Genomic DNA, 17,871 nt, shown 5'->3' on the forward strand with positions numbered 1-17,871 from the left:
GATGGATTCATAGGACATTCATAACTTTAAGGCATAGTTACTAAATACTAATGATCATGTAATGAAGACACAAACATGGATAAGCACTTAACATAGAAAACGAAAAACAGAGAATGTAAGAACAAGAAATGAGTCCACCTTAGGGATGATGGCGTTTCCTTCTTGAGGAACCAATGATGTCCTTGAGCTCTTCTATGTCTCTTCCTTGTCTTTGTTGCTCCTCCCTCATTGCTTTTTGATCTTCTCTAATTTCATGAAGGATGATGGAGTGCTCTTGATGTTCCACCCTTAATTGTCCCATGTTGGAACTTAATTCTCTTAGGGAGGTGTTGATTTGCTCCCAATAATTTTGTGGAGGAAAATGCATTTGAGGCATTTCCGGGATCTCATGGTGATGAGCTTCATGCGTCTCTTGAGATCCATGAATGGGCTCTCTTGCTTGCTCCATCCTTTTCTTAGTGATGGGCTTCTCTTCCTCAATGGGAATGTCTCCTTCTATGGAAGCTTCAGTTGAGTAACATAGATGGCAAATAAGATGAGGAAAAGCTAGCCTTGCCCCAGGAGAGGGCTTTTCGGCTATTTTGTAGAGTTCAAGGGAGATGACTTCATGAACTTCTACTTCCTCTCCAATCATGATGCTATGGATCATGATGGCCCGATCCACAGTAACTTCAGATTGGTTGCTAGTGGGGATGATGGAGCGTTGGATGAACTCCAACCATCCTCTAGCTACAGGCTTGAGGTCCAGTCTTCTTAGTTGAACTGGCTTGCCTTTGGAGTCAATCTTCCATTGAGCTCCTTCCACACATATGTCCATGAGGACTTGGTCCAACCTTTGATTAAAGTTGACCCTTCTAGTGTAGGGGAGTGCATCTCCTTGCATCATAGGCAAGTTGAACGCCAACCTCACATTTTCCGGACTAAAATCTAAATATTTCCCCCGAACCATAGTGAGATAATTCTTTGGGTTCGGGTTCTTACTTTGATCATGGTTCCTTGTGATCCATGCATTGGCATAGAACTCTTGAACCATTAGGATGCCGACTTGTTGGATGGGGTTTGTTAGAACTTCCCAACCTCTTCTTTGGATTTCATGTCGGATCTCCGGATACTCATTTCTCTTGAGCTTGAAAGGGACCTCAGAGATCACCTTCTTCTTGGCCACAACATCATAGAAGTGGTCTTGATGAGCTTTGGAGATGAACCTTTTCATCTCCCATGACTCAGAGGTGGAAACTTTTGTCTTCCCTTTCCCTTTTCTAGAGGATTCTCCGGTCTTAGGTGCCATCAATGGTAATGAAAAAACAAAAAGCTTATGATTTTACCACACCAAACTTAGAATATTGCTCGCCCTCGAGCAAGAGAAGAAAGAATAGATGAAGAAGAAGAAGAAAATATGGAGGAGAGGGGGGGTGTATTCGGCCAAGAAGAGAAGAGAGGGTTGTGTTGTGTGAAAATGAAGAAGAATGTAGGGCTTTATATAGGGAAGGGAGGGGGGGTAAGGTTCGGCCATAAGGGTGGGTTTTGGGTAGGAAATTGATTTTGAATTTTGAAGGTAGGTGGAGTTTATGAGGTAGGTTTATGGGGAAGAGTGGATGGATGTGAGTGGTGAAGTGGTGATAGGGAAGAGAGATTGAGGTGATTAGTGAAGAGTTTTGGGGAAGAGTGTTTATGGGATTGTGTGAAAGAGCGGTGAGAAGAAGTGAGTGGAGGTAGGTGGGGATCCTGTGGTGTCCACAGATCCTGAGGTGATCCTGTGGGGTCCACAGATCCTGAGGTGTTCAAGGATTTACAACCTTACACCAAATTAGGCATGCAAAATGCCCTTGCACACAACTCTGGGCGTTCAGCGCCAGATTGGTGCTTGTTCTGGGCGTTGAACGCCCATTTGTTGCCCATTTCTGGCGTTGAACGCCAGAACCATGCTTGTTCTGGGCGTTCAACGCCTGCTCTTCTCTAGGGTGCAATTCTGGCGTTCAAACGCCCAGATGCTGCCCATTTTGGGCGTTCAGCGCCAGAACCATGCTCTGTTCTGGCATTGAACGCCGGCCAGATGCTTCTTACTGGCGTTTAAACGCCAGTAAGGTCTTCCTCCAGGGTGTGATTTTTCTTCTGCTGTTTTTGATTCCATTTTCAATTTTTATATTTATTTTGTGACTCCACATGATTATGAACCTAATAATCTCTATTACAGAGAGGGGCATGAGGTTTATCCCTGACCCAAGGTCACATAGAGCCTTCTCAAAGGTCATGGTGCCTATGGTACAAGGTATTAAGAACTTTCCAGGATCATGTTTCTTCTGAGGCAATGTCAGTTGATCCAGATCACTCAGTTCATTAGTGAACAAGGGGGTTCATCTTCCTAAGTCTCAATACCAAATAATTTGGCATTCAGCTTCATGATTGTACCAAGGTACTTGGTAACTTGCTCTTCAGTAACATCCTCATTCTCTTCAGAAGAAGAATACTCATCAGAGCTCATGAAGGGCATAAGGAGGTTCAATAGAATCTCTATGGTCTCCAGATGAGTCTCAGATTCCTTTGGTTCCTCAGAGGGAAGCTCCTTATTGATCACTGGACGTCCCAAGAGGTCTTCCTCCTTGGGATTCACGTCCTCCTCCTCTTTTGTGGTTTCGGCCATGATGGCTATGTCAATGGCCTTGCACTCTCCTTTTGGATTTTCTTCTGTATTGCTTGGGAGAGTACTAGGAGGGATTTCAGTGATCCTTTTACTCAGCTGGCCCACTTGTGCCTCCAAATTTATAATGGAGGACCTTGTTTCATTCATGAAACTTACAGTGGCCTTAGATAGATTAGAGACTAAGTTTGCTAAATTAGAAGTATTTTGTTCAGAGTTCTCTGTCTGTTGCTGAGTAGATGATGGAAAAGGCTTGCTATTGCTAAACCTGTTTCTTCCACCATTATTAAAGCCTTGTTGAGGCTTTTGTTGATCCTTCCATGAGAGATTTGGATGATTTCTCCATAAGGGGTTATAGGTGTTTCCATAAGGTTCACCCATATAATTCACCTCTGCTATTGCAGGGTTTTTAGGATCATAAGCTTCTTCTTCAGAAGATGCCTCTTGAGTACTGTTGGATGCAGCATGCATTCCATTCAGACTCTGATGAAATAATATTGACTTGCTGAGTCAATATTTTATTCTGAGCTAATATAGCATTCAGAGTATCAATTTCAAGAACTCCCTTCTTCATAGGCGTCCCATTATTCACAGGATTCCTTTCAGAAGTGTACATGAACTGGTTATTAACAACCATGTCAATGAGTTCTTGAGCTTCTGCAGGCGTTTTCTTTAGGTGAATGGATCCACCTGCAGAAGTATCCAATGACATTTTAGCTAATTCAGATAGACCATCATAGAATATATCCAGGATGGTCCATTCTGAAAGCATGTCAGAAGGACACTTTTTGGTCAATTGCTTGTATCTCTCCCAAGCTTCATAGATGAATTCACCTTCTTTCTGTCTGAAGGTTTGAACATCCACTCTAAGCTTGCTCAGCTTTTGAGGAGGAAAGAACTTGGCTAAGAAAGCCTTGACCAGCTTATCCCAAGAGTTCAGGCTATCCTTAGGTTGAGAGTCTAACCATATTCTAGCTCTGTCTCTTACAGCAAAAGGGAAAAGCATGAGCCTGTAGACTTCAGGATCTACTCTATTAGTCTTAACAGTATTACATATCTGCAAGAATTCAGTTAAGAACTGAAAAGGATCTTCAGATGGAAGTCCATGAAACTTGCAGTTCTGCTGCATCAGAGAAACTAATTGTGGCTTCAGCTCAAAATTGTTTGCTCCAATGGTAGGGATGGAGATGCTTCTTCCATGTAAATTGGAATTAGGTGCAGTAAAGTCACCAAGCATCCTCCTTGCATTATTATTGTTTTCGGCTGCCATCTCCTCTTCCTGTTCGAAAATTTCTGAAAGGTGCTTGCTGGATTGTTGTGATTTAGCTTCTCTTAGTTTCCTCTTCAGAGTCCTTTCAGATTCTGGATCTGCTTCAACAAGAATATTCTTGTCCTTGCTCCTGCTCATATGAAAAGGAGGGACAGAAAAACAATAATAATAGGGGTCCTTTTTACCACAGTATAGAGGTCCCTGTGTGAGTAGAAGAAAAAAAGAAGAAAAAATTCAAACACAGATGGAAGAGGGGGTTCGAATTTAGGTGAGATGAAGTGTTAGTAGATGAATAAATAAATAGAAGGAGATGAGAGAGAAGGAGAATTTTCAAAAATAATTTTTGAAAAAGAGTTAGTGATTTTCGAAAATAGTTTTTGAAAAAGGTTAGTAATTTTTCGAAAATTAAAATAAAAAATTAAAATAATTAGTTAATTAAAAAGAAATTTTGAAAAAGAGGGAAGATATTTTCGAAAATTAGAGAGAGAGAGTTAGTTAGGTAGTTTTGAAAAAGATAAGAAACAAACAAAAAGTTAGTTAGTTAGTTGAAACAAATTTGAAAATCAATTTTGAAAAGATAAGAAGCTAAGAAGTTAGAAAGGATATTTTAAAATCAAATTTTTGAAAAAGATAAGATAAAGAGATATTTTTGAAAAGATATGATTGACATTAATTTTTTGAAAAAGATTTGACTTTTAAAATCACAATTAATGACTTGATTCATAAGAAATCACAGAATATGATTCTAGAACTTAAAGTTTGAATCTTTCTTAACAAGTATGTAACAAACTTGAAATTTTTGAATCAAAACATTAATTGATGATGTTATTTTCGAAAATTATGTGAAAAAGATAAGAAAAATGATTTTTGAAAAATATTTTTATAATTTTTGAAAATAAATAAGAAAAATGAAAAAGATTTGATTTTTGAAAAAGATTTTGAAAAAGATAAGATTTTTAAATTGAAAATTTGATTTGACTCATAAGAAACAACTAGATTTTAAAAATTTTTGAAAAAGTCAAATCTAATTTTCGAAATTTTGAGAGAGAAAAAGGGGAAGATATTTTTATTTTTATTTTTTTTATTTTTGAATTTTTAATGATGAGAGAGAAGAACATGAAAATGATGCAATGCATGAAGATTTTTAGATCAAAACAATGAATGCATGCAAGAATGCTATGAATGTCAAGATGAACACCAAGAACACTTTGAAGATCATGATGAACATCAAGAACATATTTTTGAAAAATTTTCAATGCAAAGAAAATATGCAAGACACCAAACTTAGAAATTTTTCATGTATGGACACTATGAATGCAAGAATGCATATGAAAAACAAGAAAAGACACAAAACATGAAAACATCAAGATCAAACAAGAAGACTTACCAAGAACAACTTGAAGATCATGAAGAACACTATGAATGCATGAATTTTTCGAAAAATATGCAAGATGAGCATGCAATTGACACCAAACTTAAAAATTGACTCAAGACTCAAATAAGAAACACAAAATATTTTTTTTATTTTTATGATTTTCTAATTTTTTTGGTTTTTTCGAAAATTATATGAAAAAAAGAAAAAAAAAGGATTTCAAAATTTTTAATATGAATTCCAAGAATCTTGCACTCTTATTCTAAAGCTCCAATCTGAGGGTTAGACATGGCTTAATAGCCAGTCAAGCTTTAGCATGTAAATTACATCCATTGAGGTGATTAATTGAAGCCCCAGTCCAAAAGAATTTAGACATGGCTTTACAGCCAGCCAGGATTCAACAAATCATTATGAAACATTAGAATTCATTCTTAAAAATTCTGAAGAAAAATATATTTTTGAAAACACATTTATTTTAAAATATTTTTTTTTTCGAAAACAAAGGAGAAATTTTTGAAAATATTTTTTTTTGAAAACTTTTTGAAAACGAAATAGGAAGAAAATTACCCAATCTGAGCAACACGATGAACCGTCAGTTGTCCAAACTCGAACAATCCCCGGCAACGGCGCCAAAAACTTGGTGCACGAAATTGTGATCTCAGGCAACGACGCCAAAAACTCTGTACGCACATCTTAATAAATCGTTTTTCATTCACAACTTCGATACAACTAACCAGCAAGTGCACTGGGTCGTCCAAGTAATAAACCTTACGTGAGTAAGGGTCGATCCCACGGAGATTGTTGGTATGAAGCAAGCTATGGTCACCTTGTAAATCTCAGTCAGGCGGATATAAAATAGTTAAGGAGTTTTCGAAAATAAATAATAAAATAAGGATAGAAATACTTATGTAAATCATTGGTAAGAATTTCAGATAAACGCATAGAGATGCTTTTGTTCCTCTGAACCTCTGCTTTCCTACTGTCTTCATCCAATCAGTCTTACTCCTTTCTATGGCTGGCTTTATGTAAGAACATCACCATTGGCAATGGCTACTTTTGATCCTCTCTGGAAAATGGTCCGATGCGCTGTCACTGCATGGCTAATCGTCTGGAGGCATCACCGTTGTCAATGGCTGCATCCCATCCTCTTGTGAAAATGGTCCAAATGCTCTGTCACAGCATGGCTAATCATCTGAGGTTCTTGATCATACTGGAATAGGATTCACCCTCCTTTTGCGTCTGTCACTACGCCCAGCACTTGCGAGTTTGAAGTTCGTCACAGTCATTCAATCCCAGAGTCCTACTCGGAATACCACAGACAAGGTTTAGACTTTCCAGACTCTCATGAATGACGCCATCAATCTAGCTTATACCACGAAGATTCTGATTAAGAGATCCAAGAGATATTCATTCAATCTAAGGTAGAACTGAAGTGGTTGTCAGGCATGCGTTCATAGGGAATGATGATGATTGTCACGTTCATCACATTCAGGTTGAAGTGCGAATGAATATCTTAGAAGCGGAATAAGTTGAGTTGAATAGAAAAATAGTAGTACTTTGCATTAATCTTTGAGGAACAGCAGAGCTCCACACCTTAATCTATGGAGTGTAGAAACTCTACCGTTGAAAATACATAAGTGAAAGGTTCAAGATCTAGCTACTTTTTAGTATATTTTTATTGATTTTTATGAAAAAATTACATTTCTGGACTTTACTACGAGTTTGTGTGTTTTTCTGTAATTTCAGGTATTTTTTGGCTGAAATTGAGGGATCTGAGCAAAAGTCTGATTCAGAGGTTGAGAAAGGACTGCAGATGCTGTTGGATTCTGATCCTCCTGCACTCGAAGTGGATTTTCTGGAGCTACAGAAGCTCAATTGGCTCAATTGTGTTGGAAAGTAGACATCTTGGGCTTTCCAGCAATATATAATAGTCCATACTTTGCTCGAGATTTGATGGCCCAAACTGGCGTTAAACCCCAGCCAGAGACCCTTTTCTGGCGTAAAACGCCAGAACTGGCACCAGAACTGGAGTTAAACGCCCAAACTGGCATCCAAGCTGGCGTTTAACTCTAGAAATGGCGTATGCACGTGTAAAGCTCAATGCTCAACCCAAACACACACTAAGTGGGCCCCGAAAGTGGATTTTTGCACTATCTGCACTTAGTTACTTATTTTTTGTAATCCCCAGTAACTAGTTTAGTATAAATAGCACTTTTTACTATTGTATTCGCATCTTTGGACGTCTGGTCTTTAGACATTTGAGGCTAGCCACACGGCCATGCTTAGACTACTTTCTCTTATGTATTTTCTACGATGGAGTTTCTACACCTCATAGATTAAGGTGCGGAGCTCTGCTGTTCTTCATGAATTAATACAAGTACTATTATTTCTCTTTCAATTCACGCTTACTTCTTCTCCAAGATATACTATCATACTTAATTTAGTTAAGTCAGAATGAAGGGGTGACCCATGACAATCGCCCACTATCTTGGTTACTCGCTTAGCCATGATCCGTGTGCCTGACAACCACAAGCGGTCTACATGATGTTCAACGTAGTCATTGGACGACAACCGGAGTATATTCTCTTGGGTCTCTAATCTACAGACCGAGTCTGTGAGATTAGAACCTTCGTGGTATAGGCTAGAACCAATTGGCAGCATTCCTGAAACTCGGAAAGTCTAAACCTTTTCTGTGGTATTCCGAGTAGGATCTGGGAAGGGATGACTGTGACGAGCTTCAAACTCGCGAATGTTGGGTGCAGTGATAGTGTGCAAAAGGATAGAGAGATCCTATTCTGACGCTAGTGAGAACCGACAGATAATTAGCCGTGCGGTAGCTGTACCTGGTATTTTTCATCCGAGACGAGAATTCCGATAGTTGATTAGCCGTGCAGAAACTGTACCTGGTATTTTTCATCCGAGAGGATCATACAGCTTGCCATGGAAGGGAGCACGCATGATTGGATGAAGACAATAGGAACACAGAGGTTCAGAGGCAACAAAGTATCTCTAAACGCTTATTTGAAATTCCCACTAATGAATTACATAAGCATCTTTATTTTATTTTATGTTTTATTTATCTTTTAATTATCAACACTCATAACCATTTGAATCCTCCTGACTAAGATTTACAAGATAACCATAGCTTGCTTCAAGCCGACAATCTCCGTGGGATCGACCCTTACTCATGTAAGGTATTACTTGGACGACCCAGTGCACTTGCTGGTTAGTTGTGTGGAGTTATGAAAAGTGTGATCATAATTCCGTGCACCAACAGTGCCCATTGATGTAGGATATAAGACCCCGGGATGCCAAAGGTAATCCTAAGCTCCATCTCCATCACAGATTTAAACTTAAGGTATACTAAAACAGTTAAGCATAATATAAACCTTAACATAAATAAACCGGGTAATCTATCTTAGGGGATTTCTATTCTAACCAACACCGCTGTCCCACAACCTTCACCAATCGATCCTCCATGCGATCCCATCGCCACCGCCTTCCAAACCTCCTCAATCCCAGTAGAAATCACAATTATATACAAGGCAAGTAAATCACAAGTAGAAGCATATAAGGCAAGTAACTCAAGTAGTAATTAGACATGTTATACAAGTAGGTAAACCATTTCAAGTAGTCAAAGCATACAAACAGATAGAAAATGCATATGATGAATGCCTGCCTTATTGGGTGTGATATCACATTGTCAGTTCAACTGCCAACTCGACACATCTCCATGGAGATGTCGCCCTTCAGAATCATCAATGGGAACCCCCGAGATATAGTGCTCGGATCACTGTCCAGGGTTTTGCGCCTGCACGCTCTATTGATCCGAAGGGATGCGAGCAGGATACTCTTGCCTCAGACCTCATATCTCAACGTAAGCGGGATTAACGACTGTCCTTACGCCGCCACCGCTACCTCAATAGGCGGAATTAACCACTGTCCCTGCCGGGCGCATAGCGTCTCATAATCACAGTACAAATCAGTATTTCAGTGGTTTTCAGAAAATATTTTCAATATACATGGATCCATCATCCCATTCAGAGTCCTCGACTCATCTCAACCACTGTCAATTCACATTTTAGTTTCCAAACATCAACAGTTCATCATTCTTCAACTCATATATTAATCATTCTTTACATGACGTCAAACCATCCTCAGTACACCCGAAACCTACTCCTCCATTTTCTAATTTTTTCCAAATAATTATCCTTTAAAACCCTTAGATTCTTCCCCATGTTTTAAATATCCAAAACTAGGCCCAAGTGTCTTAAAATGGTGTTATAGAAGCTTACAACCTTGTTGGGAAGGTAGAATAGTTGAAAACAAAGGAAAATTTGAGAAACAGGGTGTGTGCATCCGCATAGGGGTGTGCATGCGCACGCTCTGGATAGTTTTAAAACGTGTGTGTACGCATAGGGGTGTGCATACACACAGGTGTCAAAATTTACAAAGTTTTTTCACTCGCACAACCTGTGTCAGCGCCCCCAACAGACTAGCCTCCCCAACGTGTGCGTGCGCACAGGTTGCAATTCTTCATTGGTATGTACACACACAAGCTGTGGTAGTGCTGCAAGCAAACTGCCTGTATCTGCGTGTGCATACGCACAGGTCTGTGCGTGTGCACAGATCAAAATTTTTGTAGGGGTGTGCATGCGCACACGGCTGTGTGTGTGCACATACCAGAAAACACAAAATTCTGCAACTCTGCAGAATTTTAGATTTTTAACACCAACTTTGAATGATCATAACTTCTGATGAATCCATATTTGATGATGATTTTTGGTTGAAATTGAATGGATTTTATCATATAAACTTGCACTTATTCTATTAAATAGTATACAATTGAACTTTCCTCCTAATTTGTGCTTGATTATGAAAACATGCTCTTTTGTGCCTAATTTAATTACTTTTATTCCATTTACTTTCCATTCGATGCCTTGATGTTATTTGTGAGTGATTTCAGAGGTATAAGGCAGGAATGGCTTGGAGAAGAGCTCAGCCTAGTGTGCGTGCACACAGACCTACGTGCATATGCACAGCCATCAAATCAGAGCCACGCGTGCGCGTTGGCCGCATCGTGTGCGTTGCGCGTTCCATTCAAGCATCGCCTAGTGTGCGTGCACACAACCTCCTGTGCGTACGCACGGGTCAAGATTTTTCGCAGAGTGTGCGGATGCATACGTCTGTGCGTCCGCATAGGTGGACGCACATGCCTTCATTAAAATTTCACGTGACTCGCGATTTTGGTGGTTTGGAGGCCCATTTCTGATGCCATTTAGCTCATAAGGAAGGGAGAATGAAGACCATACCATAGCATAACATTAGTGTAGCTTAGGAGTAGTGGTAGATAGCTTTAGTATAGTTTTTCTTTAAGTTTTTCATCATCTTCTCTACTAGGGTTTATACTAGGGTTTTTACATTCAAGTGCCATTTCAATTTTGATCTTGGATTTTGATAATTCCCATTGTAAGTATCTCTTGTCATTGCTAGTTCAATTTCACTTCTCCTTTGCGATTTCTATTTCTTGTTGATGAATTTTATGTTTGATGATTGTTACATGCTTCCTTGAGTCTTTATCGTTGATGAGATCATTTGTTGCTTTTGGTTTCAAGCTTTTTCTCATTTTTCCCATGTTCAAGGCTTTTGCCCACCAAGTGTTTGACAAAATATCAAGTATGATTTTGGACTAGTTTTCTATCTTTTGGCTTGGAAAAAGTGAGCAATTGGGTTCCTAGAGTTGGAATGTCCAACATTTAGTGTCAATTTTGGATTGTTAATTGTTCTTGTTTCCACTAATGCTCTGTTGTTGCTAAGGTAATTAGCAAGCAATTTAGGATTTGTGGGTTAAGGACATTTATGCTCATTTAACTTACTCTCCGATGTGAGGGTTGATCAAATGAGATTGATCCATTCTAGTTGGCATAGTTGTGGTTCCAGCAAGGAAAGGACCCTTAGCTCACTTCAAGCCAAGACACCTTTTATGCTTAAATTTCTTCATACACATTTACATTAGTCCCTTTTACACTTTACTTGTCTATATCGCATAGTTACTTCATTGATTCCTTTATTAGTTCATTTATTACAATTTTGCATATTCTTTTATTACTTTATATGTTAATCTCTTTATTGAAAACCCCATGATCCTCACAACCATGATTGCACACTTATTGGTCTCAAGTATCCTTGGGAAACGACCCGGGAATTGAAACTCTCGGAATTGAATTGGTTTTGAATTGTGACATATTCTTTGGATTAAACATTTGATTTGGAGATTAATTGTTGGTCTAGGCTATACTTTCAACGATGGAATTTTATGTTTTGAAATTCTAGATCAACAACAAATCCTCCACATCAACTTCCTCTACAAAAACCCAAATTTTACAAAATTTATATCAAATTGAATGGTTTTCAATAAGCTCGAATTTCAAACAAATTCCAATCAATTTTGAAAACTGAGGTAAAAGTTATGATCGAACAAAGTTCACCAAAAAATCCTCTTTTACCCAAGTTCACAATTTTCACAATTTCTTACCATACACATTCCAAACCATACCAAACCATTCAAAACTCCATTTTTTTTTATCAAAATTAGTCTTTTGTGTCCTAATACACCAACATTATCACATTTCCCTTCACATTTCACTATTCTCAATCTCAACATCAATTATATAACACTTATCATCCAACCACATTCAAATTTACCATTTCATCAACCTCAACCTCACATCTATCACAATAAACCAACTTTGTAATCCATACAATCATTCAACATCATAATATCACTATAAATCATCATAATTGAACCCAACATTCATCAACTCATCATAAACCATCATTCATCAACGTTCAACACACCAACAATCATTTTATTTCAAACCTATCCTATGGGTCACTAGCCTAAGTGTCCATGAATATTATATACTACATAGAGGAAACCGAAACCATACCTTGGCCAATTCCCTATATGCACCAAACCCAAAATGAGCACAAGCAAGCTCTCAACTCCAAACCGAGCTTTCAATTCAACTTCAACAAGCACTAATATGTTCCAATAGCTCCCAAACTCACAATAATCAAGCTATATACATATAAATCACCACAAATCAACCTAGGGTTCAACATGAACATAATCTCACAAAGGTTCAAGAGCTCTTATCTTTTCCAATAGCTTTGGAGGCCGAAACTCAATGCTAAGCAAGGATTAGAGTAAACCTAAACATCCAAAATCACAAAAACTCACTTAACCTAAAGCCCTAATAAATCCAAAATTTTGAAAAGATAAACTAAGAGAGATTCGAGATTTTCTTACCAGTTTCTTATATGAATTTTGTAGAGCTCTTCACAAGGAACGCGTAGCCGTTGACGGCACATAAATCGGAGCACCGTAGCTCGAGATATCACGAAGAGAAGAGAGGTGTGAATAATGTTCTCTTCTTCCTCTCCTTCCCTCTTTCAAATATGATGTCTGTGTGTGTTTATGAGGTGAGGGTTCATTAATGAACCCTTATATATGTTGGACTTAGGCCCAACTTGGGTCCGGTCCAACCCGTTAGCATTTTTAGCCCGTTTGGCCCAACTTCGGGCCAAACCTTTTAAAATTAACGTCCGATTTTCTATTTCTAATGTTTTTCAAAGGTTTTTGACTATTTCCACTTTTTCTTGCATAGCACCGGGCAGACTTAAACCGGTTCAACCGGTTCAACTGTCAGTTCACGGTTTTTTACGGTTTTTTACAGAAAACACATTTTCTGACTCAAAAAGACCTACTGAGTCTAAAAATCACCTTTAAATCCTCAAATTCTCACTCTAACTTTGTGGAGTCTAATCTGGGTAATATAATCACTTAATTAACCGGTTGATTAGTTACGGTTCTTACAAATATTATGAAAAGTAGTTTTTCTTTCTTTTAGAGTTAATTTACTAATATAAATGAATCGGTTTTGAAAAATGATTTGAGATATAAAATGAATTGATTTTGGAAGCGGTTGATTTTATAAATAATTTAATATTGGAGTTGGTTTGACTTTGGAAAAGATTTATTATTGGGATTGGTTCTTTTTAAAAATAATTTGATATTAGAATTGGTTGAATTTTAGAAAAGGATTGAGATTTAGAAATGGTTGAGGAATGTTTGGATGGAACCCGAAAAGGGTGGCAGTATCCAAGTTTTAGAGGAAATGCTGCCAAAATTTCATAAATATTTAAAGTTTTGTTTGAAATAATTATTTAAAAAGATTTGGTTTTAAAGATTATAAGTTTTAAATTTGATTTATTTAGAAAAGAATTAATTATGTTTTGAGTTGGGGTTGCTGACGAACGGAATTGGAGGATGGATGATGATGATTGAATTTGAATGAAGGATGATGAGAATTGATTTTAAGGTATGATTTTTGAAAGAATTTGGAAATGAGATATGAACTGATGAATGATGATAATACTGAGAATGATGTGGATATTGATGAATTATGATTGAAATATTCATATGGATTATTTATTTGAATTATCTGAGACATGAGTTTTCCTGGGTAGACGCAGTGGCTTGCCACCACTTATTCCAGGTTGAGACTTGATACTCTGTTGACCCTACGACATAAGGGTGACCGGGGACTTATAAATTCCCAGGAATGGTACCCCCATTAAGCGATTTGATATATATATATATATATATATATATATATATGAGAAAAAGCTATGCATAGACTCATGGGGATGCGCATCGGGGACAGTCCAAGGGTTTAGCAAACCGGACTTGTCGGGTTGGCTGTATAACTGGCAGATGAGCTCATTAGCCATAGGACAGGCATGCATCATATGCATTTGTATGCTTTGCTTGAGTTTGAATTTGTTTTGGTTTGCCTAATTGTTAATCTGTTATTAACTACTATCTGAACTATTTGCTATAACTGCTACGTAAACCTGTGCTTTCCTTGTCTGTTTTGCCTATGTTTGTTCTGGTGTGCTACTTTTGAGAATGAGTTTTGGTGTTGAATTGATGATTGTGTTGATTGATTGCGTGATTGGTTTCTGATTAAGATTTTCTTATAAGAAAAGAAAGGTTTTAGATTTCTGAATATTTAAATATTGATTTTCGGAAAGGGTTTTTAGATGACTAGTTGTTGTTTTTTAAAAGATTCAAAGGACGAACAATAATCACTGAGCTTAAAAATATATTTCTCTTTAAATATCTTATTATGACAATTCTGAAACTCTGTGGTGAGACCGTGTGGTTAGGTTCTCACCCCTACAACTTTATCTTTTCAAGAGACGGATGAAAAAGCTCACGAAGGATTGTATTGTGTTTCGCTTAGTCGATAATGCTGTTTAGTTTTTATTTATTTATCCCTCACCATCATTATTATATTTTATAAGAGGGATAGGAGTTGTATGATTTGTATGTATATAATATGTATAAGTTACTTGAGTAAGAAGTTTTGTACATGTATATGCTTGTTTTGTTTTATTTGAAAAGTATTCTTTTTCCGGTTTTCAAAAAGAACAGTGATACGATTTCAAGTCAAAGGCTTCTATTTTATTATTAAGTATATGAAGTCGTCATAATACTTCTTAGTATCAGAGTCGTGCAGCCAGAAGCATGACATTCTGATAGTGAGGGTGTTACATTATGGTATCAGAGTCGTTCATCTTGATTAGAGCCTTGGGAATGGACTAACTATGTTTCATTGCATTCTCTGAGTATCTGTCATGTTGTAGGTCTTGTCCAAGTAATAAGAATTAGAGCTTTATGCACATGATTTTCTATCAATTAACACTGTTAGCTTACCGTTGCATATCTGTTGATGTTAAGTCTGGCCAACTTAATGTTGATGACTTATGTGAACGGGAAAGTTAATAGGTAATTATAGGCGAATAGGAATTGATACGTAATAGGTAATGTGAGTCACGTGGTTCGGGGATACTAGAGTTTGCTTTTTGTGCTTGGTTTCGATTTATGATTCTTGTTTATGTTGCTTAGGTTGGCATATTGTTTCTTCTTTACTATTCTCATGGAAGTTCCTTGACTCGGATTCCTTTCTTGAACCATGATTTGATCATTCTCCGACCATATTTTATTATTCGTCTATAACCTTGCTTGATTGTATTCCTGAGAATTTGTTTGAGTCATTCAAAAATATCCGTTTTTATCAATGTTTATCTGCAATGTTTTACCTATCTTTTTATAGACATGTAAAAATAATTTCTATCTAGAATTTTTTTCTTTGAGTATAGCTTGAGTTGTTTCCAACCTTATCATAATTTTCATACGTATTCTTATGTGATTTGGCACCTGGGTATTTTTCAAGACTCTTGAGAGAATATTTTTGCGCATAGCTCAATTAAATTTTATTTTACAAACTTTGCATATTTTATTTTAATTTCGACTGTTTTGATGCAATACCTTATTTAAATTTTTCATATTTCTTTTGGAAAGTGAATTCATTCCTTTTTGAGATTGGAATGTTATGAGACTAAAAGCTGAGCGAACTACAACAAGTATATTTATTAATATTCAATTTTGAAGGTTTCGTATTAACTAAAAAATTAGTTATGATTTTTCAAAGTCAAATTATAAAATTTGATTTTCTGCACTACTCTTAAACAAAGTAGAAATTTTGAAAATTTATAACTAAATCTGTGACGATCGGAATTGCATAGGACCAAGTCTGGATTAAGCTTGGAAATATAAGGTGGTAGATTGGTGAATTTGAAACCTTTCCATTAAGTTTATTAGACTTTTTCAAAAATATTTATGAGCTATCAAAAATGGACGAAAAAATATTGTATGAAATTTGAATTTTTTTGCATTAATTTTTATATAAAATACTCATATCATTGTAATTATTCACTTTGTAACGAGTACAACTAAAATTTTACTAACAACTTTAAATTAAATATTTTTATAAAGTTTCAAAATTTTTTATTATAAGCATTTTTTGTAATTATTGTAAATAATTAAAATTTAAAAATAGTTTAAAAGATGTTATGAGTACTATAAAAATTTGAAATATACTCGTCTCTCTATAGTGCATAAGAACTAGAAAACTATATTCACGATTGTGAGTTCCACCCTCAACAAATATTTAATATAATTTTCTAGTTTTTGTGCACTACAGAGGAACGAGTACATTTTAAATTTTTATAGTACTCATAACATCTTTTAAATTATTTTTAAATTTTATAAATTATTTATAATAATTACAAAAAATGCTTATAATAAAAAATTTCGAAACTTTATAAAAATATTTAATTTAAAGTTGTTAGTAAAATTTTTGTTGTACTCATTACAAAGTAAATAATTATAATGATATGAGTATTTTATATATAAATGAATGCAACAAAATTCAAATTCCATACAATATTCTTTTGTCCATTTTTAATGGATCATAAATATTTTTTAAAAAATCTGATAAATTTTTGAATAATATTTTTTCAACCCTTATTTATATAGGTTGGAGTCATAATAAATCGAATTGACCAAGCTCTATATATACACGTATCTCCCTTGTAAATCGAATTAGCCTAAATCCAATTACCTTAAAAGAATTTCTTTGCCATGCCAAATCAAATGGAGTCACTGATTTATTACCATGCCTACTAAATTGAATTTATTAACGAGGAGTGCTAGGGGTCAACAATTTTTGTGTTTTGTAACCATCAATTGGTTATTAATAGTGTATTCAATAGTGTGAGATTACATCCAATGATAAGAGATCACTCACTTTTCCTTTGATGATTAAATGTTGACCACAAAATACAAAAGTTGCTGGCCCTAGACCTTTCCTTTATTAATTTCGATTTATTACTATTGACCCTAAATCGATATAAGCGAATTCGATTTACATAAAAATAAGTCTTGAGACATACACATAACACAATTTTATTTGAGAGATATACGCAATTTTGATTTATGTTTGGTTTATTAAAGTGCTTTATCCTATTACTTTGATAATAAAAATTTTAATAACAGTTAATAATAATAATAATAATAATAATAATAATAATAATAATAATAATAATAATAATAATAATAATAATAAACAGATAAATTATATTATTCATATTATTAACATTATGATTTAGTACGATTTTCGTACGAAAAAAATTAACCCAAAAGAAAATAAAATATACTGCCTATTTTTTAAAAGGAATAAGCAATTGTTGTTGTTAAAGAATAAGCAATTTTTGAAAAGGCAAAAAAAAAAACTCAGGAAATTATTGTTAAAAAAATTGAGATATATAAAGTTTTGTATATATTTAAAATAAATAAATTATCAATTCTTCGTGAATTGACTAATATATAAATTGAGTAGTATATGTGTCATTTTTTAATAATATTTTGAATTCCGAATAAATTTATGAAAAATATAGAATAATGCCCTAAGTTCTTAAAATATTGTTAGTAAAACATTTTAATGATTAACAAAACTCAGCCGTTAAATGAATTTCCAAAGTAATATTATATTTGACTAATCAGTATTTATATTAGACTATTTAACTATGTAGAAAAGTTGATATAAAAATGATAACAAATTAAAAGAATTATTATATTTTTAGTAAATAATAATATTATTATTATGAGTTTTGTTTTTA

The sequence above is a fragment of the Arachis ipaensis genome, chromosome B08 (genome assembly GCF_000816755.2).
Source record: "Arachis ipaensis cultivar K30076 chromosome B08, Araip1.1, whole genome shotgun sequence".
Taxonomy (NCBI): domain Eukaryota; kingdom Viridiplantae; phylum Streptophyta; class Magnoliopsida; order Fabales; family Fabaceae; genus Arachis; species Arachis ipaensis.